The sequence below is a fragment of the Falco cherrug genome, chromosome 1 (assembly GCF_023634085.1).
Source record: "Falco cherrug isolate bFalChe1 chromosome 1, bFalChe1.pri, whole genome shotgun sequence".
NCBI classification, from domain to species: Eukaryota; Metazoa; Chordata; class Aves; order Falconiformes; family Falconidae; genus Falco; species Falco cherrug.
Window position 1 is genome coordinate 52,353,133 of NC_073697.1, and position 21,102 is coordinate 52,374,234.

The following is a 21,102-nucleotide window of genomic DNA, read 5'->3' on the forward strand; positions in this document are numbered from 1 at the left end:
ACCTGAAGTCCCTCTCCTGCCTTTTACAGAAATAAACTGAGAGTTTGCAACCACTTTGATTTACACCGTTCCTATCAGTGAGGTGTACCTGTGTTCTAGAAGTCATACTTTAGTGTAGAAAATGGAAAGATGGTTTTCTCTTTGAGGACAAAATCTTTTTCCGTAAGGATTCAAGATTCCTGCCTGCACAGAGATGAAATCCCTGTTTTTAAAAAATACACCAGTGTCACAGTATTAGCCCTCATCTGACTTCTGCTTTGCCTACCATCAGCAGCTACCCTTTCCTTGTGCTAGCTAACACCTCCAGCAAGCCACAGCAAGACCAAGATGTCAAAGGGGCACAGATCCGAGGGCACTGCAGGAATCTGAAATGTTCCTATTTATTTTTCCCCTCAACCCAATTTCAAATATTAGAAGATTATATATCTTCATCCTTGCTTAGCTAGAATTTGATCAAATGTCTGTGACCAGGCTCAAAATAATCCACAATCAGCAATCCACATACAGCAATCCACACAGAGGTTAAAGCACAAGCAACGCAGACATGGGTGCAAAGCCCCAGGTCTTGGTACTCAGTAAAAATGTAAAAGTCTAAGCAGTATCAGGATGTCGCCTTGAGTTTGCAGATAACATGGCATGACAACTTTAAGAACTGTGAACTATCCCTGCCTCCCTGTGACAGCAAGCTCAGAGCTATGCAAATTAAGGAGGATTAATCAGGGCTTCCCCACCATGGGGGATCCTCTCTGTCACACAAGGAGAGCAAATCTGGCCTATCTATGAAGACTTACATCCTCCCTCAAACTCCTACCACATTCCTCCTTTGAACAGAAGGTCTCTGTTGCAGTGCACAAGTTTTTCTGGCCCTCAGGCAAGGAGGATCTATGCTGCTCACTCCTGAGCAGCATCTACTGCAACCTGGAGTCCTCACTGATCATCTTTTGGGAAGAAGCTTGTTTGTCCTCCCTCACCTTGCAAACGGCAAGTGACAGCAAAGACAACTTATACATGATGGCTTGCCAAAATCTTGCCAGAGCCAGGGCACTGAATGCCATCTTTTAAGACAGTATCTAGCAACAGCTTTGACGTGTTCAGATAAAGAGCAGAGACACAGAGCATAAACTGTGATGTGGTTCTAAGCCCAGCTCAGAGCAGCCCAATGGTCCCCTCCTTCAAAAAGTCTGCAGAATCTCCATTGACAGAAATATTATATTCACTGCCAAGTTTTCAGTTACTTAGAGAAATCAACAGTATAATCCACATGGGATCTATACTTCCTGTAGTACCGGCCAGAAGTGCTAAAAAAATGCATCTTTTCCACCAAGGCTTTTTCACTTGAAGTGAGGGAGATAGAAGGAGGAAATGTTTCTTATAGCCATAATCTAAAATCCTATTAAAAAGAACAGAGTAATATTTTTCTTAGTAAAGGACTATAGTATCCATGCAGACTCAATGTGATGGACATAGTGATCTCATTGTGGCAAGGGAAAAAATACCACAAGTGCACTCGTGTGCTGTAAGGGAGCAGGGTTATTCACTCCGGCATCTTACAGTGATAAGAATCTCAAGACATGCTGACAGACAAGCAGGACATGTAAAACTGTAGCACAAGACCTGTGTCACATCCAGCCTTGCTGCTTCATGGGCTGCCAGGAACAGCCAAGATGACAGGGAGGAATAGGAATGGGAACATGCTGTAGTCACTGGGGTGTCTGGAAGGACATAGGAACAACACAGGGAGTCCCCCAGTGGAAGGGAGAGGGGTGGAAAGGCCCCATCCCAGGAAATCTGGGTATGTTAATCGTCAAGTGTCACTACATCTCCAAAACAGTGCTGTAACTCAACTTCTTCCCACTTCTTACCTGGCTTTTACTCCTTCCTAACTTCAACATCTCTCTGAACACGTCACCCAAAGGGCAGAGAGTTCTCTAGAAACATAACATTTCTGAAGAGGAAAAGAGTATTTAAGAAAAAATATATTAAGAACTTTTTTTTTAAAGTTGATATCAAGGGACAGAATCTCAGGTACTGTATGTGGTTATCCTCATGAAGAAGACTTAAGGAACATGCACAGCTAGTTTTTTCCTGTGAGCATTACTCAGCATAAACAAAAAATATTTTTTTCTTCTGTAAAGAGAGCTATACAATCAGCTTACAGGCACCACACTCTCTCCTTCTCCTTAGATTTAAGACCTGCTTTTCAGCTCACCAGCCCTGGTGTTTACTAGTTGTTACCCTGTCTGGCAGTGCTTGCTGGACTGCCTTAGTTTTGAATTAAAATCCCTGCTCAATTTTCACTACACAAATAAATTCCACCAATCAATCTAACCTGGTCCCTAGCCAAGGTGAGATGAATTAATCACCTGTAAATTAAGATAGATGCACATCTGGTGCAAATCACTGTATTTCTCTAAAACACCACTCCATTACCTCCACCAGGGACTAGATTGTAATGGATTATCATAGAGGAAGCAGCAAAGCAGGGACACAGCAGAGGCAAGGACGTGATGGTGTAAGACAGTGGCAGTGTTGGCAATGGCAACAGCCTGCGGGGCCAACCACCACCAGCAGCCTTTGCAGTTTCTTCCACCTCCAGCATCGACAGTTCCCTTCGCTGATCTGGTGTAGGAAACAGTATCTGGTGTTAACTCCCCTGTGTCCTTTGTGGCAAGTGCTGGGGTACCCTGAAAAGTCTGTCTATGCCTCTGTGCACGCTCTGTAGCAGAGAACAAAGGACTCCTTGTTTGACCTTCATCTTGTGGTTTGATTTTGAGAGTGCTTGGCTGTTCAGCAAGCACAGGTTATTCAACATCTATGAACCAAAATTGTGACAGGACAAAAGCAGCTGAGATTTAAAAAGAATAAGGAAGTACTTTCCCTGCTTTCTCCTTCTCCCATTTCCCCCTCCTCCGTTTGCTCCCTGAGTCTGGGTAAATGCGATGTGTTTAGTTACCCAGCTATTCCAAGCCATCTTCGGAAGCAGCATTCATTGCTGCATACTGCTATCTAGTGGTAAAACTGCAGATGTTGGGTGCTGGGAGTGAAGGGCTGCCAAATACCCTCCCAGACACAACTGGGTTTATACCCTAAACGTCTCTGCTGTGGCAACAGAATCTGTGACCCTATAAACATTCATCCCTTTTCAATACCAGGAACTATTTACAATGTATTTTGTAAAACAGACTAATTTTAACCGTACATTTTACTATTCGTGAAGGAAGTGATTTCCTTTGGACCAATGTAAGTCTAGCCCCATATGATTAAGGAAGATAAAACAATAGGCTCATTTGCAGAGATAAATTAACTTCCTTAGGAAGGGTGGAGAAGGTTATGGCTCCTTTGAGTATTGCTTCTTAAAGAAGCAGTGGCCTCCTACTAAACTGCAGCTACCGTGGGTCACCTGTGTCACAGGATATGAATCAGAGCGATTCAGGTTGGAAGGAACTTCTGGAGATCATCACTTTCAATCCCTCTGCTCAAGCAGGACCACCTAGAGCCAGTTACCCAAGATCATGTCTTGGCTTTTGAATACCTCCAAGGATGGGGACTCCACAGCCTCTCTGGGCAACCTGTGCCAGTGCTCGGTCACCCTCACAGTAAAAAAGTTAATGTCAGATACGATAGTTTCTGCTCTGTGACTGCATGGCCTAACCATTACCAACAGCAAGAGCATCTAAACATCCTTTCTGTGCTCTAATTCAGAGAGAGAGAAAAAAATTCTTGTAATCAGGAAGTTGTGCAGTTTGAGGTTCTCATCTTTATTCCACTAAAAAGCATAATAAAGTTGCCTGTGGACAACTCATCCCACATACATAAGCTGAAAAGCACCTGACATTAATTGAACTAAGTTAGTAGTCAGGTCTTAAAAATGAGGACATCTTAAATTGAATTATCCATCAGAAAAATTGGATCACTGTCATTTCTCAAATGTGAGTTCAGACTCTTGATCTGTATTACTGTAATAGCCACTAATCATCAGTGAGACATTATCCTGCAACCTGTCTTAATACAGACTTCTGCTTTTTTCTTGGGTATTTAAATATATGCCATGAGCCATTGTTCTGTACAAGCTCTTCTTTCTCCCACTCTGTAGCAGTAAATGATGAGGATATCATTTTTGCTCGGAAAGAGTTTCATGAAACAACTGCATTTGTGCAGCCTAAACCTGTTTTATTAACTGTTGCTCTCAATGTCCTCAATTTCTCTGAACTTCTCCACAAAACTTGCTCCACTCTCTGTGTGCCAGGTATTTGTAATGCTCTCATCACCATTTCTTCAAAACAAAACAAAATGCAAAAATGAATGAAAGAAGAAAGGAGAGCTGTGAACTGAGAGAAATCCTATCTGCCCTTTGTAGCTGTGAACTGAGAGAAATCCAATCAGCTCTTGGTAGGTTCACTGGGAAATTAAGCAAGCTGCTTTTCTTTGCATTGCTTCAGCTCTTGGGTAGGAAAAAAGTTTGGAAATGTAGTGTGTCTTAATCTGTCTACTGAAAATGTGCATCTGAAGATGAGCTGCCATGTAATACTGGCTCTGCCATGAGATATAATTAAGCAGAAGAAAGACTTTTGAGGTCTAGGATGAACACCTGTTTTGATAATGAGCATCAGTGTGATCGTTCTGGAGGCAAATAAATCAACATATCCTTCACTTTGCATCACAGCCGTGTCAAATGGAAATGGGAAAGCAGGTCAGAGCCGAGCAGAGATAGGAGGGGACAGTATGAGTGGAAACCAGCTCTAGCATGGGAAAGCTCAGCTCCTTGAAGCTTGAAAGAAAGTGGCTGAAAAGGTCAGACAGGAGTTGATGAAAAAGCATTTGCTACAATGGATTATGATGCAGGTCCTACTAAATTTATCATGTAAAAAACCATCTGTATCTTACTTTTTCCTTCAACTTTCACTTTTCCAACCTTTGCTGCAGTGGTACTGGCATGATTGTGCCAAGATCCCTTTGATCAGGCACCCTTTAACCAGGGCTAGACAACCTAGCCCGTGAGCTTTTATCAAGTGAAGTTGCTGCTGTGAAGTTGCTGCTGACCATTTGGCAATAGCACACTCCTTACCATATGATTTTACCATACTATTTACTATACATCTGGAGTGAATAGTCCCGTTTCTTCTTAAGACTCAGTACTAATCCCAGGGATGCGGCTGGAAAGCATGTTACAGACATACCTGAAGTAGCATCACAGTCTCAAGCCTGATCTTTTGTTGCAAAAATAATAGAAAAGAGTTAAAGGATCTTGGATCCAGTCTTGTGTCTTGCCTTTGGATGCAGCATTGTACACAAGAGCACAGAAAAAGCAGGAGCTTGAATGATTAATTTTCTTTCCCCTGCTTGCCCAGGCTGTTTATTTTTGTTCTGCCTTCATGATTTTGAGACATAAAATCAATTGTGCTGTTAATGACACTTCTTAGATTGAACATTTAGCTCAAAACACTGGTGCAAGATTCTTCCTACTGATGAACTTTTCATTTCATGATCATTATTGTTCTATCAGTGTTTCCTGTTTCCCAGTCACTGAGCCAGCATTTGAGACTTCATAAAGTAGTTTCAAATAGGGTGAGAAAGAAAGGACTATAGTTCAAGTGGGTTATTGGAGTGATTTCGCCTAAAAAGAATATGCACAGAGTCCTGCTTCACTGAACCAGGGCAGGTGAGATCTTGTTTTGCTCCAAAATCTCAGGTCAGTGGCTCTGCCCCCACTTCTGGGGAGCTGACTCAGGCTCCTTGGCTGGCTAGCCCTGCCACCGTACACAGGTGTGGGAACAGAACAGGAGCGCTCTTTCCTACTCTGCTCTCCGTTTCCAGCTCAGGAAAGCCTTTTTCAGGTGAGTGCCTCTGAAGGCAGCCACAAACTTTGCCTGTGCTCAGAGCTAGCACTGCACAAATGCATGGTGCATGCACTTGGGTTTCCAGCCTAGCCAAGGGTTGGACCTGAAAGTAGAAAAGGTGGTATAACAACAAAGAGAAGCTGAAGCAAAGCTGCAAACACTACTGGCCTACTGGCACAGCAGAAAGGATTAAAAATTTGCATGGGTCAAATAGTGAGTAGTACAAGCTGAGAGGACCAAAGCCTTCACCACGCTCCAGACCTGAATCGCTCAAATAGAAAGATTGTATGGTGCCACCACTTTATTTGCTGTGCTGTTACAGATATGTGTCCTGCTGAACACTTATCCCTCAGAGCCATTAAGCGGGTACATCGTAAAACATCTGTCATCCAGAGTAGAAAAGCAGAGGATGAAGGCAGCAGTCGCAGGTAATCCTCTGGCCGGAGGAAGCAGCAAAACACCAGCTTCTCAGTACCCTAATAACTGCCATACCCAGTTAGCCAGGAAAACTGCCAGGGAGCAGGTTCAGAGTAATGCATCTAAGCAGTGAATAAATGACATAAACCTTTTTAAGTACAGTAATTCATCTGAGTTTCGTCTGCAAGATGTTTCACAGCAGTGTCCAATATAAATGAATCAGTATCTGCTAGCATGTCTTTCCCGGGGGGGCAGCCATTAAATCACCACTGAGTCATAGTCTTGCCGTGGTTAAGACTAAACGATTCAGGATTAAAGTATGTTAAATTAAAAAATTATTTTACAGGTATTGGCCTGAAATCTACTGTCAGCCAGAGCAGTGCTACATCATACAGTGGATGATCACCCTGATACTGCACTGAAGTTAAAATCTACATTGACCAGCTAGAGAAGAGCTGGAATTTCCACCCTTTGAAAAGACTGGCAGCTTATTAGAGTCTCCTGACTTGCTTCCCTGCCATACACATGCTCCAAAATCATCTTGCAGTGGGCAGTTAAAAGGATAAATCTTTAGAAGCAACACTGGTGAAAACCACCTAGCAGCACTCCGGCATCCGATGATGGCCTGATTTCCCTGCTCAGGAAGAGGGGAATAGCAAATCTTTTTGAATGCAAGGGAGACTTTGCAGGGCAGGGCTGGGGGGCTCGAGGAGTGGGAGGTGTGGGCAGTTTGTGGATTCTCAGAACAGTTAAGAAATCACTTGGACTTTGAAGTGCAGTTGAGGAGATCAGTTTATCTCATTTGAACTGAAAGTCCTAAAAAACTCAGACATGCCCTGGCCATTCAAAACATTTAAACCTAACATAAAACAAAACTCAACTAAGAATGTAAAGATTTGAAATTTGAAAGTTTGTCACTGATTCAGACTGCTACACCTAAGTCCTTGTCAGAAAGTAAACTAGTGTTGCGTATTATAGTTTGAATTGCTGTGATTTATTTGAAGTGAATGGATCTGTGCCAGTATCTGCCAGCTGGTCACATAGTTACATCAGGGTGCCATACAGCCATGAAGACTTTCAACTATAATGTTGAAAACCAACTCTGTAGTAGAACCTCATTTGACTACCACATTTTCCTGCTAATTCTAATTTTCATCACTTGGTAGGCTCTTGGATTTATTTTTAGAAGCAAAGTCCAGCAATTATTTTATTTTTTAGTTTAATTTTGATTAACAAAATAGAAAGACAAAAAATAGGATAAAATAGAATGGAACATAGAAATAATTTTGTTAAATTAAAAACACAGCTGACCTCTAGTGGCTGCTTGTTAAAATTAAAGTTGTTCAAATACTCCATGTGGAAAAAAAAAAAACAACAATAGTTTTCTGATGGAGTCTTCAGTCTGGATTCAAAGATTTTTTTTCTTCTCTCTTTCTCTAGGAAGTTTGTCTTTTCCTCCCGCATTTCTCTGCCAATTCCAGGCCTTCCCCAGATAGCATCCAAGAATTTTGTATCAAAGATAAAAAAAAATAAACCTAAATGTTTCAGTTGCATTAAAACAAATTTTAAGTGCAAACTTCCAGGTTTTGCAAAATGTATTTTTAAAAGATAGCTTCCATTTTACTCAAAACAATTTGGATTTTCAATAGACATTTGTCTCACACAGCTTCAGCTTACCAAGCATTGCACGAAATTGGCCAGTCAGAAAGTAGTTTTCAAGAAAAACCCAAATGTTTTCTGCTAGAGCTAATACTATTAGTTTGCCTAAGAGGTTTTTTTATAAGGACTTTTTAATATTTTTTTCCATTGAAACTTTGAAAATTTTATGTGTATCAGGGAAATTGAAATATTTATATACATATAGATATATGTACAAATGTTTGTAGTTATAGCATTTCCTCTCCTCACCAAATCTTGAAAGCTGCGGAAAGCCCTGTATCAAATCTAGTCAAGACAATCTGGCAAGAAATCCAGGTATCCTCAAGGATTTTCATGAACTGTTCCCGAGAGATGCTTGGTGCCTGGCTCACTCTCCTCCTGGTCGCTACCCTACCCAACCTGTAGCAACACCAAGACCACTCATGCAGCTGCAGAGCACCTGGTCAGGCCTGCTGTTGAAGGAGTATTTTCTGAGAGCTAGACACAAACCACACCATCATTTTGTAATTTAACTTGGCAATACACTGCCACTATTCAGTACCTGTGCTGAATAATTAAGTCCCATCATTAATTCGGTAACACATTCATAGGTCCACCTCATGTGTTAGCCTGGGCCTACTCCTTCAGGTGGGTGCAGCCCCATGTTTTTAACAGACAGTGAGATGGAGTTATGTATGTTAAGGAGCTGTCCCAGTTACTCCACATTGCAACACATGCCTGCTACTCCACACAAGTCTCCTGAATAGGGCTGAGAGGGCTCAGTGTGAGCAGCAAGCCACAGCTGCTTTGTTCAAGGAAGAGCCTCGATTGCCTTCTTGCCTTGGGACCAGCTTAGTCTCTTTCCCAGGTCAGTGCAGAAGGGGCTCTGGTACCTCCTGCTTGCTCAGTCCCCTCCCTGCCTGCCAGGCAGCACTGGGTGTGATGCTCACAGTGTGAGAGCCGCTGAGGTCACTCCTCCATGGCCTTAATCCTCTCACTCTTCACATCAATTCCAGGCAGAAGAGACTGCCATGAACACTTTAGCCATCCTACATTTGATGTAGGGGTGTCTGAGATGTCTCTGTTCAGCTGTTCATTTGAAAACAAAACCTTAAAGCACTTGCACTCTTCCTGCAGATGGGAAGGGTTTCTTCTTAAAAACTTCCCTTGTTTCTTAGAAAATACTTGTATGGAGAACTTTTCATTCAGTCTTTTGTACTCCAGTGGGGCCCATGGCTAGCATCACTTCTACAGCGTGTCAGAGCACTGAGTGTGAGCCTAGGCACAAAAGAGGAGAGAGCCTGGCCATGGAGAGCCTTTCCACATACACATTGCCCCACACGTTGTGGGAAGGGGAGCAAAGGCTGGCCCAGCTTGGAGAAGCTCTTCAAACCACAGCACCTGCCTCCATTCACAACTGCTCTCACACCCAGGGGAGCACAGAGCAGTAGTAACAGAGAGTGATAGCAAAGCTCAGTGTCCACTTCTGGGATAGGACCTCTTCTCACATGAGGCAAACAGGGAGCAGTAACTTCGAGGTAAATAACTGGAACAATCTCTGCATTGAAAAAACAGTCTTCTAAGATGAAAAGACAATTTAGGGTCTTCTCTGATTAGAGGTTGACCTTGGAGATTTTGTATTTTTGCACTTCTTTCTTCAAAATCAATCATACCAACAATCAGCACTGTGGTGCAGCTATGATGGTCTAAGGATATAAGCAATGCCTTTTGGGGTAAGGTACCAACCATTATAAGAGCAGCTGAGAAGCTGGTGCACTCAGGGGTGTCTCTGCTTTTTCCAACTCTATCACTTGGCATTGCAACCATAGTGCTTCAAAATGGAGATATGAGGAACATAGGATTTGTGCTAAAAAGCAATTGTTAGAGTTAAATGTTTCTTTCCCTGCTGTACTGGTTTACATTTCCCATCTGGGTGCAGTTAAAGCACGTGGGCATTGGCAGGGTGTTATGCATGGAGTGCGTAATTCAGATCTTGAGCTCTCCGCAGGGATTGGAGGTTGCTCTGGGTGAAGTCACCACTGCTGTTGTCACTTGCTTTTACTGGACTGAAGACTGTGCATTTTGGGACACCTGTACTACAACCAAACTCCCACCTTGCTGGGTAAGGATCGGTCTCCAGATTACAGGTGGCTCAGATGGGGATGCTCCTGCTGCCGCTGCCAGTCATCTACCCCAGTGATGAAGCAGCTCAAAGCAAAGTCTGAAAATGACCTGGGTGGGCTTCAGGTCAAGATTTAACCAAGAGCCTTGCAGGCTGTCAGTTGGCACCCTTTTATGCATATTGACATTTTTAAAAAGCCAAGACAACAGAAGTTTTTGAAATGGAGCCTAGATGCATAATATTTTTCTTGTAACTTGGTCTCAGAAATTGCACTGGGCCTGTACAAACTCGCAAAATGCTGAAAACTTGTACTGACGTGTGTTTGAGAAGTTCCAAATCAAGTCACTGTAATACCGTATAAAAATAGCTAAAATGGAAAATCATCAGCAGAAAAACTAGGGTACTAAATGATCTATGTTATTATTCCCATAGTGATTAACATACTGCATTTTCCCAGCCTGCTGCAATTTATTAGTCCATGTTCTTCTGTATCAGTATCAAATATTATTTCATTATAAAAACTTGTGTGCTTGTTAACAAAAAACATCCAGATTAACTGTCAACATATGTTACTTTCACTTTTTCAAATTAGAGTAAGCAAACTGGCTCTAATTAGTTTCCTGATTAATGAGTGGATGGTAAGCAAGAGAATTACATTAAGAACAATTTCCAGTTTACGCTGGTTAGGAGGAGGTAAAAAAATAATTTTTCAACAGGGATCAAATAAATCTACAGAACCTCATTTTTTTACAATACTGTGAAAATATGCAAGGCATCACATTGTAAATTGCTGGTTAGGTCACTGGAGCAGGATGAATAAATACTGTTTGCCATATGAAATTGGCTAGTTAAATGAAGATCACAAAATTGTTTGTTGCTATATAAGGCTCATTTTTGCTATAAAAAGAGCAATTTTAATTTACAGGGGCTTAAGGCAATTTTCCATCTAATTTTATGTTTTATAATGTCTGCTAAAACACTGGTGCCTTATTAGTTTGTGTGGTCGAATATATATTGTATCCAAATTTCAAGGCCATTGATTTATCTTGACCAAAGCAAAATGTGGTTATTTTTTCCTCCTAAATGCTAAGAAAAATCCATGCAGATCACATTAAGACAAACCTAAGTTAATTATATCATAGATACATCTCGTTTTGTCAATAACAATAGATATGGTTATTTGGGTATGAGTAACAAAAGGTTAACTTCACTGGTCAAAACTATAATCCTTCCTATGCTGCTCTTTGCTGTGCAATTTCACAACTAAAAAAATTAAAACTGAAGTGAATTAAATGGCTGTCATAAAACAGAATAAGCTGGATAGACACACAGCATGATTCCTTGAACGTGTGAGCCCTGTTCTCACCAGCAAAGGTCCCGGCAGCCAGGTCACAGCAGCTCAAGGCTTTTCACCATCCTGTGGTTTAGAGGCTTCAGCTTTCTGTCACCTCCCCTCCCAAACATGTGCACGTGGGAGGATAGCGGCATTGCCCTCTTTCCAACAGCCTAACTCTGGGCAGTGTTGGCCTCCCTGCACAGAAAAATCAAGCATCCCACTTCTTGGCCATGACCCAGCCAAGGAGGACCATAAGCAAAGCATCAGCCCTCCACCCACAGGCTGAATTATTCCCAAGTTCCTCAGAAACCTCGGCCATTTTTAAATCTCATCTAGTCCAAAAAGCAGAATCCAGCCAGCTGAATTTTTTGTTGTTGTTGTTTCTTAACTAACACCCCTTTCCCTGTCCTCATTTCAGTAACACAGGGATTCCAAAAGCCAAGGAAGTACCTATGCTATTTGTGTTGCTTCCCTGGCTCACCATGAGACACTGAGGACAAGAAGTGGTGGATTTGGGGTTGGCTGGGACTTCATGGCAGATCTACTCTAACAATACGCCCCCAGTTTCTCATCTTTTCCTTCTCTGCTTCCATCTGCACAAGGGCAGTACCACAACCTAGCTGAAGCTGCATAACCCCACTGCTGACACTGCATGAACACAAAGCAAAGCTGATCTTAAAGACATTTCCTCCAATGAATTTCTCAGCTGATGTTTCTCAGGCACTGGTATCGTATCCTCTCCAGATTTTCTCCAGATACATAAGCCTCTGCTCTTCCTTTCTGCATTCACCCATTTTTTCTTCCTTCCCTCAGTTGTTCTCTCTGTCTTTTCTCTCTCAGGTCTGTCACAAACTTTTATCCTAAATATACACTAACCTCTTTTAACTTAAGAGTTTTATTTTCAGGTTGCATGACTGTGTATGCTGAAGAAAGATTTTTTTTCCTGGTGTCAGTGAAATGGGCAAGGAAAAGGTTTGAAAGCAGTTCATGTAGCAGGCCTGTGTGCCATTATTAGTGCTGCAATTAATTTGCTTAGATGCATCAGTGAGAGAAGTGGGTTCTCAGCACTCTGCAAGTTCAAACCACTTTTCCATCTAAGCAGAGAGAGCCTTGAGCCTTGTGTGAGGAACCCAGGTAGCAGTTGTGGGAGGCCTTGCCATACCATGCCTGTGGTAGGAAATACTAAGTTACTGAGTTGTCTTCTTCCATCCTGTCAACTTCTGAACAGACACTAAAGCAGAGGGAAGAAAACCCTATTTCCTGACCCAGCAGCCTTGCTTTGTTAAATCTTTTTTTGTATACTGGTCCTGCACAGAAAGAAGAACTCCCACTAGAAGTTTCGCAGATGACTGCCTTATTCTCATATTGGTTTGAGCTTAGGTGCTGCTGGAGAGGTGGAATTGGAAACTGTCTTGGTGCAAGAAACCCGTGTTAGACTTGGGAAGAGGTGGCAGCTATGTGATGAGTGCTGCACTCTGCTGGGCCATGGGACTGGCTGAAGACGTGAACCCCACTGGGAAAAACTGGATGCTGGGATAAGGATGCCAGACAGGGACTGTCTGGTGGAACAAAGATCACCAGATGGGTGGCTCTTGCACATGGCAAGGCTTTTACAGGAATACAACTGCATGCACTACACTTGCAGTGTAAGTGAAGGAACTGGGGCTGCTGGAAACCCGAAAAAATTACTTTATTGGTCTTACTCTTCTTTTGTGGCAATATGGACTGTTTCTAGCTATTCAGGGAGATATGCAAGGCTTTGTGTCCAAACAGGAGACATCCCCATCTCTTTTCCACCAAGAGGAGCCCTACAACTGCCCTGTGAGCATAGCAACATGTGATAAGTGCTCTTCCTCCACAGTGAAGCCAGCTCAGGTAGGATGTCCTTTATAGATGAAAAATGATAATGTTCTTATCCTAAAAAACAGCTTTTTCAGATGTTCCACGTAGTTATCTTTTCTTTCCATGATCAAAAAAAAAAAGATTCATATAAATATAAAAAGAGACTTAATTTTTTTAAGCTAACCAGGATTTGTGGTCATAAAGAATAATGGCAAAGGCAAGGGTTTTTTCCTTTGCAAGAAAATTCTTGGATCAGCATGTAAACAGGCCTTCTTGTGGTATTAATATTACCCCATTTATGCTGTAGCTATGCAAACAGAGACATATAAAATTGTGCTCCTAAAAACTTAGGTTGCCAATAAATATTTTTACCACTTTTAATTTATACTGTTTGCAACTTTGCCCCCTTGCAGAAAAGTGATCCCAGAATGCAAGCTAAGTTACTCTGGGGTTATTGAAGCTATCAGACATTTAAAATAAAGATAATTTCTGTTCCTCTGAACTTAACCTCTTGCTTCTTTCGAAAGATTTGACTTGGCAGTTTTCAAAGCTTCATCTCATGGGCTGGTGACAAAAGCACGGAATTTTTAGCTTGAATCGATGGCAAGTAGCCTTGTTTAGTGCCTTTTTTTAGAGGATTTAAGTTTCCATCTTGAACTTACCATATATGCCCTTACTGCAAATACTAGGTGTATTTTTACAAGGTTAATGCTCTCCAGTCAGTTATCTTGATCTCAGTATTAAAAAAGTCTCAGTATTAAATAGTTCTAATGTGCCTTGCTACACCAAGATACCAACCGGTATTCCATTCAAATGAAAACATGGCTTCAGACTTCCTTTATAAGCTTGCTGAGTTAATGGAAGCTACAAACTCTCACCACACTGAAAAATCAGTGTGAAAAATCAGCACTTTTACTCTGGTGTCTGCATAGTGCCTGTCAGATTTAGTACCTAATTTTTCCTAGTACTTAAGGCGATATTCATATTTAAAAGGTATAAGTCGTGCCTCAAAAAGCTGCCTTACAAATAAGAAGCCACTTTGAAGTAATGAACTTGGTCATTTTAAAATTTTTCTTAAAACTTTTGGGTTCAAACTCCAAAAATTTTATCCATATTCAATAGGAAGAGAAAAAGGACAGCTGAAATTCTCCCACGGTACTTGAATATGTGAGCTGCGGAATTCAAAGGAAAAAAGAAGATTGTGACAAAAGCAGGGGAGTTGACAACTGTCTGCCTCAGGGGCTGCTGAAACTAGTTCTGAGCTAATATATTTATAGTTAAGCCAATAGAAAAAGTCAGAGAATATTTAGAAGGTCATGGGCAATCTGACTTCATTTTTGAGTGTTTGATTTAAATCTTTGACTGCACCTTTAAATTCATGTACAAATGATTACACTTCTATTGAGGTATGGCTATCATACTATTTTAATTTCTGTCACTTTTTCATTTTACAAGGATGTCAATTACAGCAATTTTGATATTATCTATTCTAGTACTAGTTATTTGCTAAAGAAACCAATTATTTCCTATTTGGAAATTGCTTTGGTTTTAAGCAGCTTTCAAAGCACTGTGGCTGATGTAGCTCCTAACTGACTGACTTAGATGCTATAATTTTGGGACATAAGCCCATAAAACTTCACGCTTTGGCAAGCCTCTTTTCTCCTTTCATTCCAAAAATCTCCTCCTTGTGATGAAAACAAAGCAGAAATATTTGCAATTATAATGTCGTAAACCACTATTTGTTTGTTATATGTTTTCAGCTTTCAGGCTGGAGCTGAGGATGATGTATTGGAACCTGCCAGCTTGCTAATGAGGCAGCTTCGCCTTGGGGAGTGGACAAATCCTGACAAACAGGTACAACAGCAAAGGGAGATAGCTGAAATCAAAGCATCTTCTCTGGGGATCTGGTAGTCCTTGGGGTGGAAGTACCCGGCTGTGGGCACTTTTCAGCCCTGGTAGTCAGTGTAGGGCTGCTGCGTGGTGTTTTCTGTGTACCTCCTGGAGTACTAGTCATGAGTACCACAAACAGATCCTGCTGCTGTCTTAAAATGTGCCATAGTGCTGGAGGTTTGCCTCTATCTGCAATCGTTTGCTCAAACCAGGAAGAGTTTTGTGCACATATATGGAACACATACATACACAAAAAAAATATGTTAGAAGAGAGACAGGAAATGAACATGACAGAAACAGCCAAAAAGAGGAAGACACTGAATAATGTCATTTTTTAACAAAGATCAGTCTTGATGAAGGTCAATGAAGCTGGTTGGCAATTAGCCTTTGGCTGTATGAAAAAAGGACTTTTGACTAGTTAGTGCATTATTCTGCAGAGGTTAGTGTTATATACACACAAAATCCTCCTATGCCACCCAGCTTGCAAGCATAAAGCCAGGAAAAAATGATACTTTTTGCCAGTTGGCTATATAATTTTCAGTGGCCAAAAGCCAACTGGTTGCTAATTGTTATTGCAGTGAAACTGAAAACAAAGCGCTTGGTATGAATACTTGGACTGTTTGTTATATTCCCCCTTGAAATTCTTCAGGAAGTGCCACAAACTGCTGCTCACACCCACAGCTCCCAGAAAAGATGAACTGGGTGCCTGTATCTGTGTGCCACACTTGGGCTGCAGCTTTGGTGAACATTTTCAAAAGGCTTTTTGAAGGTGAGATTAGCTGGCGGCAAAGAAAGTAATTTATGTAGCCACTTTGCATACTTAGAGCATATTCCAGAAATCTACTGTACGTAGGTCCATGGAGGCCCCAGCAAATATGTGAGGAGAGAGAGCTGATGAAGGGTGGAATTACTTTCAACTGTAAGAGAGGTAACTCACACCTATGTGCTATTATTTGTGGGAGAAGCTCCTGAGACAAGGAACAACTCTTTGGTACTTGTGTGGCAGCCAGCACGGTGGAGTGCTAACCCATGACAGGGAAGGCCAGGTGCTGCCATCATTCAAGCAAATAATAATGGTTATTTCCAGAGCCGATTGAGCAGACACTAGATGCATCACCTGTGCTCACCCTCTGAGTCACATCCACACAAATTAAATGAGAGGGAAATGTGTCTTGGATCATTCTCATCTGTCCCTCCCTCCCACAACCTACTCCACAGGGCAGCAAAACACTGATAAAAAAATGTGTCTTAGAAAATTTAGACATATTCATAGGCACCTCCATGAGTGGCTGCTTGGTTTCCATTCAGTTACAGAACTGAAGGCAGACCTGTACATCAAAGTTTTGTTGCTATTAATTATATTGTTCCAAATATGGATTAGTTGCATCCTCATTAGCTGCTTTTGCTGTGCCCTGCGAAATCTCTAGTGTAGGTACAAAGAAGCAGGGCAGCCTTATGTCCTGACATGTCCCCTTATTCTGCATGGGATGTTTGTCTAAATTGGAAAAAATGGAATTTGATTACATGCCCACAATTTCTGGATGTTATTGAGCCCTGCCAAAGCAGTAGTTTTAATCGGGTTGCCTGCTGTTTGGATGGGTAGCCACTGTCCATGGGCAGATCAGCCATGTGGCAGATGTGCAGTAGCTCTGCGTATGACAGTGTGGCCAGGGTGCACGCAGCACACAGTACATGTAGACAGGCTTCCCAGGTGGAAATACAGAAGTCTACATGCAGGAAAGCTTTTTTGCCGGTTGATTTTATATTTCTCAGAGGTGTGCTGTAACTGATCTGACAGATAACATCCTCTGTTGGCATGTACTGTACTGACTGTTCTGCCAACCTACCTACACCAAAGCAAAGCTGTGGCATACATGGCATGCAGGGGGAGAACGTAGATGTGCAGAGATAGTTCCTCCTTCAAAGGACATGATACATGTCACATAGCTTCAAGTAGCAGAAGGAGCATCTTTTTTTCTTTAGAGTTGTGGAACAGATAAAGCATCAAAGGCCATGCATGATTTCAGTTACCCTATTAGCCAGCATAAAAAAAAAAAAAAAAAAAAAAGCAAATACACATCTTCCTCAGACTTCTAGCTGCTAATGGTCTTCCCCTGAGGGTGTCACCAGATGCAATGGAAGGAGAAAAGAAAGATAAGGGAGTCTGTAAACTAGAGTTCAGGGGCAGTATGTCAGAGGTGAGCAATCAACAATAGAAATGGTGAACCTTAGAAAAAGAAGCAAAGAAAACCTTGTACTTAAGCCAGGAAAGGAAAGCTGTGGTGAAAACCAGCTGTGGGTGCTTACCCGCAAAGAATCAGACCTATCTAAAGCCCCTCAGAAAAATCTATACCTTGTATTCTAATGGCCAATTTAACTTCTTATTTTATATATGCTAATGCTTAATATTGTTCATGCAACCATCAGTCATATTCCATAATTACACAAAAACTTTCTTAAAGTAAATTAAAAATCCTACTTGAGAATATCTACCAAGTGATGGGTAAATATTTTATCCTTAGTGTACTCTTATGAGTTCAAGCTTGTACACGCGTAGCTAGTACACAGGTTCAGGAACTGGATCCAGCTGCACTGGTGAGATACCGTCCTTTCCCCAAGGCAAATCTAACACATTAATCAACAAATACTTAGGCAAGTATTCCTGCATGCAGTAATAGTTTTATTGCAGGTAAGAGGATGGCTCATGATAGGTAAATAGTCTGCAAACATTTGCAAGATCAAAGTCTTACTTAGGGCAATTCACAAGTTCTGAAAAACACTGAGAGATAAAGGGAAAGAAAGGCTGAACACATCAATGAAAGAAGCCTAACATGGCACGTTAACATAATAAACTATTTTGAATGCAAAAATGTCATTGTTCCAAAAACCACTAACAATATTATTAATCTCTATAGTACATGTGTCTACCACCATTTGTCACTCATTAATCAAAATAATAATACAAAGAGGACCATCTTTAGAAATTAAAAAAAATTATCACTGTGCATAAACAAATGACAGAAATTTAATTCTCCAGAAATTACTATGGGAGCAATTTCTGTCATTGCTGTTATTGTTAATATGGAGAACTAGGAAATGCTCCAGACACTGACCAAGTTCAAATCACACAGGACAGAAAGGTAGTCAGTGCTGCTGTCCCCAGTCCTCCACCCTAATCTTCAAGGGTTGGCAGATCCACATTGCCCCAGGGAAACCCTGGGACACTTCCTTCTTAGGAAGAAAAAATGCTTCCCAGACTCAGCAGGCACTATATGCAAAACCTTTGATGAAATTGTACCTTAAATAATGGTTTGTTTCCAAACTTTTGTTAGCTTAGTTAGCTGGGGACTGCCCCCAGCTATTCCCTGTTCAATCCCTGTGGTGAGAAACTGGTCACTTAGGCTGCATGCAAACACTCAAATATTCATAAGCCAAGCAAAATAGGATTAATAATTAAGATAAATACGTTTAGAGTTTTTAGCTGGTCTTTGGACTTCTGTAACTTCAAGAAACACATTTTTAGTTTTATCTTGGTGAATAACAGGACTGGGAGTTAACCACTTAGTTTAAAGTTCATCACTCTAAACTACAAGCTGCAAATCTGCTGTAGAACTAATTCAGTTTTTAGTAACTTGGAAAAAATGCCCAATGCCATCAGCATTAGAAACACTGCTCAAGTCATATGACAAAATTACCTCTCCTAGATCAGATGTATAAACACCCATACACATGAGCAGAGACTTCAGAGAGATTTCACTGTGACCACGGAAATGTGCTGCTGCAGATCTTCTTAGAAACATCCATTCATATGGGAATTTCCAAGATTTTTTTTACTTCTGGCAGTATTGCTGGAAACCAAAATTCTGAACATAAGTGGAAAACAAACAACAGGAAACAGCAGAATAGGCCAACTCAGTGTGGTCTTATGAATCCAAGGAATTACAGCTTCTCTGCAAGATTCATTCAGCTGCAGATCTGATAATATTCCTCATCTGCAAATGCCTAACACTTATGTTATATAGTATTTATTTTGAATGATTTTACAAAGGCTGCTATACGAAGATTTCATTTAGTTTCATTTGTACTTTATATACATGGTGAGTCAAATAAAAATCATGCTAAAGTGGGGTACTTGAAAGTCAGCATTTCTACAGCAGAATTTTAATTGCCTAGAAAGAAATGTATTCAGGTCAGCACATAGTGAAGCAGCTTGAATATTTTAACAGTTACTGAATTCCACTAATAGCTCCCTTGGCTAATGCACAGTTAAAATTGCCCACCATTATTATTGTTTGTTCACAGGGAATTTGCCAGCAATAATGCATGTTTTTATTACACGGTTTTAGGGCACACCCCAAACCAGACTTCGGTGGGGAACAGTCAGAGGAAGGCTCCCACGGTGGAGCCAGCACTTTGGAGAAAAAAAAAAAGTCCAGAGCAGCCCCTAAGAACTGTTTTCTCTAAGTTGTAACACATTACTCTTAACCAGTGATGTCCTGCTTGATGACTGTAAAGTAGCACAAGGCTGAAGGGCAGTTGACCTTGCAAGTTCAGAAAAGAATTTCAACTTTGAGACAACCACAAAGCTGAAGGGCCACTTTGTGGAGAGATGTTTGTGGCACGCAAGAGTGTGCCAGGAATTCCTGCAACATCGCAAGGATGCTTCAGCCAGGCTTCCTGGAAGATTTGTCTAAGTCTTATAGAGGACATGTTGCACCAGAGCCACATTAGGGATGTATTTTGAACCACACAGGCAGGGCCCCCTGTGCTCTGAGGGTCTGGGGATTTGACATGCAATCATTCCTTGTGGCAAAAACGTGCCCTTGAGTTTCATCTTTCCTTCCTTAAAAAGGTGTGACCACTCTTCATGACTAAAGAAAAAGCTTGAAAGCATCTAAGCAATATGAGCGCTCCTGAGCCCTGACTCTGCAGCCTAGAAATCTGCTGTTTCCTATAATGCTCTAAAACTCAGCAGTTCTGGCATAAAACTGGCTGGTTTGCTCCAGTCAGGCATCACACATGCTTTGTTTTCTGTCCCCTTCTCAGTGAGGACCTGCCTCTTGCTGTCCCACTTTCTGCACAAAAAGAAGTTAACTAGACAACGGGATTTGTACTTTCTGCTCTGTTTTGTCAAGACGGGCAGCTCGGAAACAGAGATCCAGTTATCATTGCTTTCTTCTGGTGTAATTGTAATTACCTTGCATAGCTATGATATAACTACTGTCTGTATAATGCCAAAGTGATTCATGATTTTTCTTTCCTTGTGAAATAACATTTAACAACAGCTTTTAGAATCTGAAAAGTAAAAATTAGATCTGTGTTTCACTGTTCTCTAATCTTGTGTGTGCTCTTCTCAGACTTCTAATCTTAGAAGTATCTTAGAAGTAGTGTCTGGATTTTCAAAAGTAGCCACATCTCACTCATCGTTTGCAGACAAAGCACACCATTTTCAGTTGTAGGATTTTTTTACAAATCTCTTGTTTGCTACAAAAAGGCTCCCTCGGGTCTTCAACCTTGCTGCGGATAATGACAGTAGTTCCTGCAGAAATCTCTCATGATAACCCTTTATGAGCCTGTTTCATACTAAATCTTCTTGATGTACCGACTTCCCTGCAGTGGGTAATGTAGAACTGAGCTTGGAACCATGTCAGGAAATATGTCAGGTCAGAGCAGAAGACTGGGCCAAATCTCTTAAATCCTATTTCATTCTATTAAAACAACACATATGGGTTGGAATGGGAGGTTCTCAAAAAGGGAAGGAAGGTTGGACAAGGAGTTCAGCAATACTACAGCTACACACTAGTGCAAAACACTGATGTGTTGATGTCATATGGGGCTATCAGGCATCACCACCTGTATTGCCCTCACCACACAGCACTGCATTCTGCTAGAGTTCACCTAAGACTGCTACTGCTAAAGCAGAAGTCTCACCCTTACGTCCACCTTCAGCCACATGTTTTTGTGTTGGAGTCACTGTTCTTATGAAAAAAAGGAATCTTTCTTTCCAGAATGACTTCAGC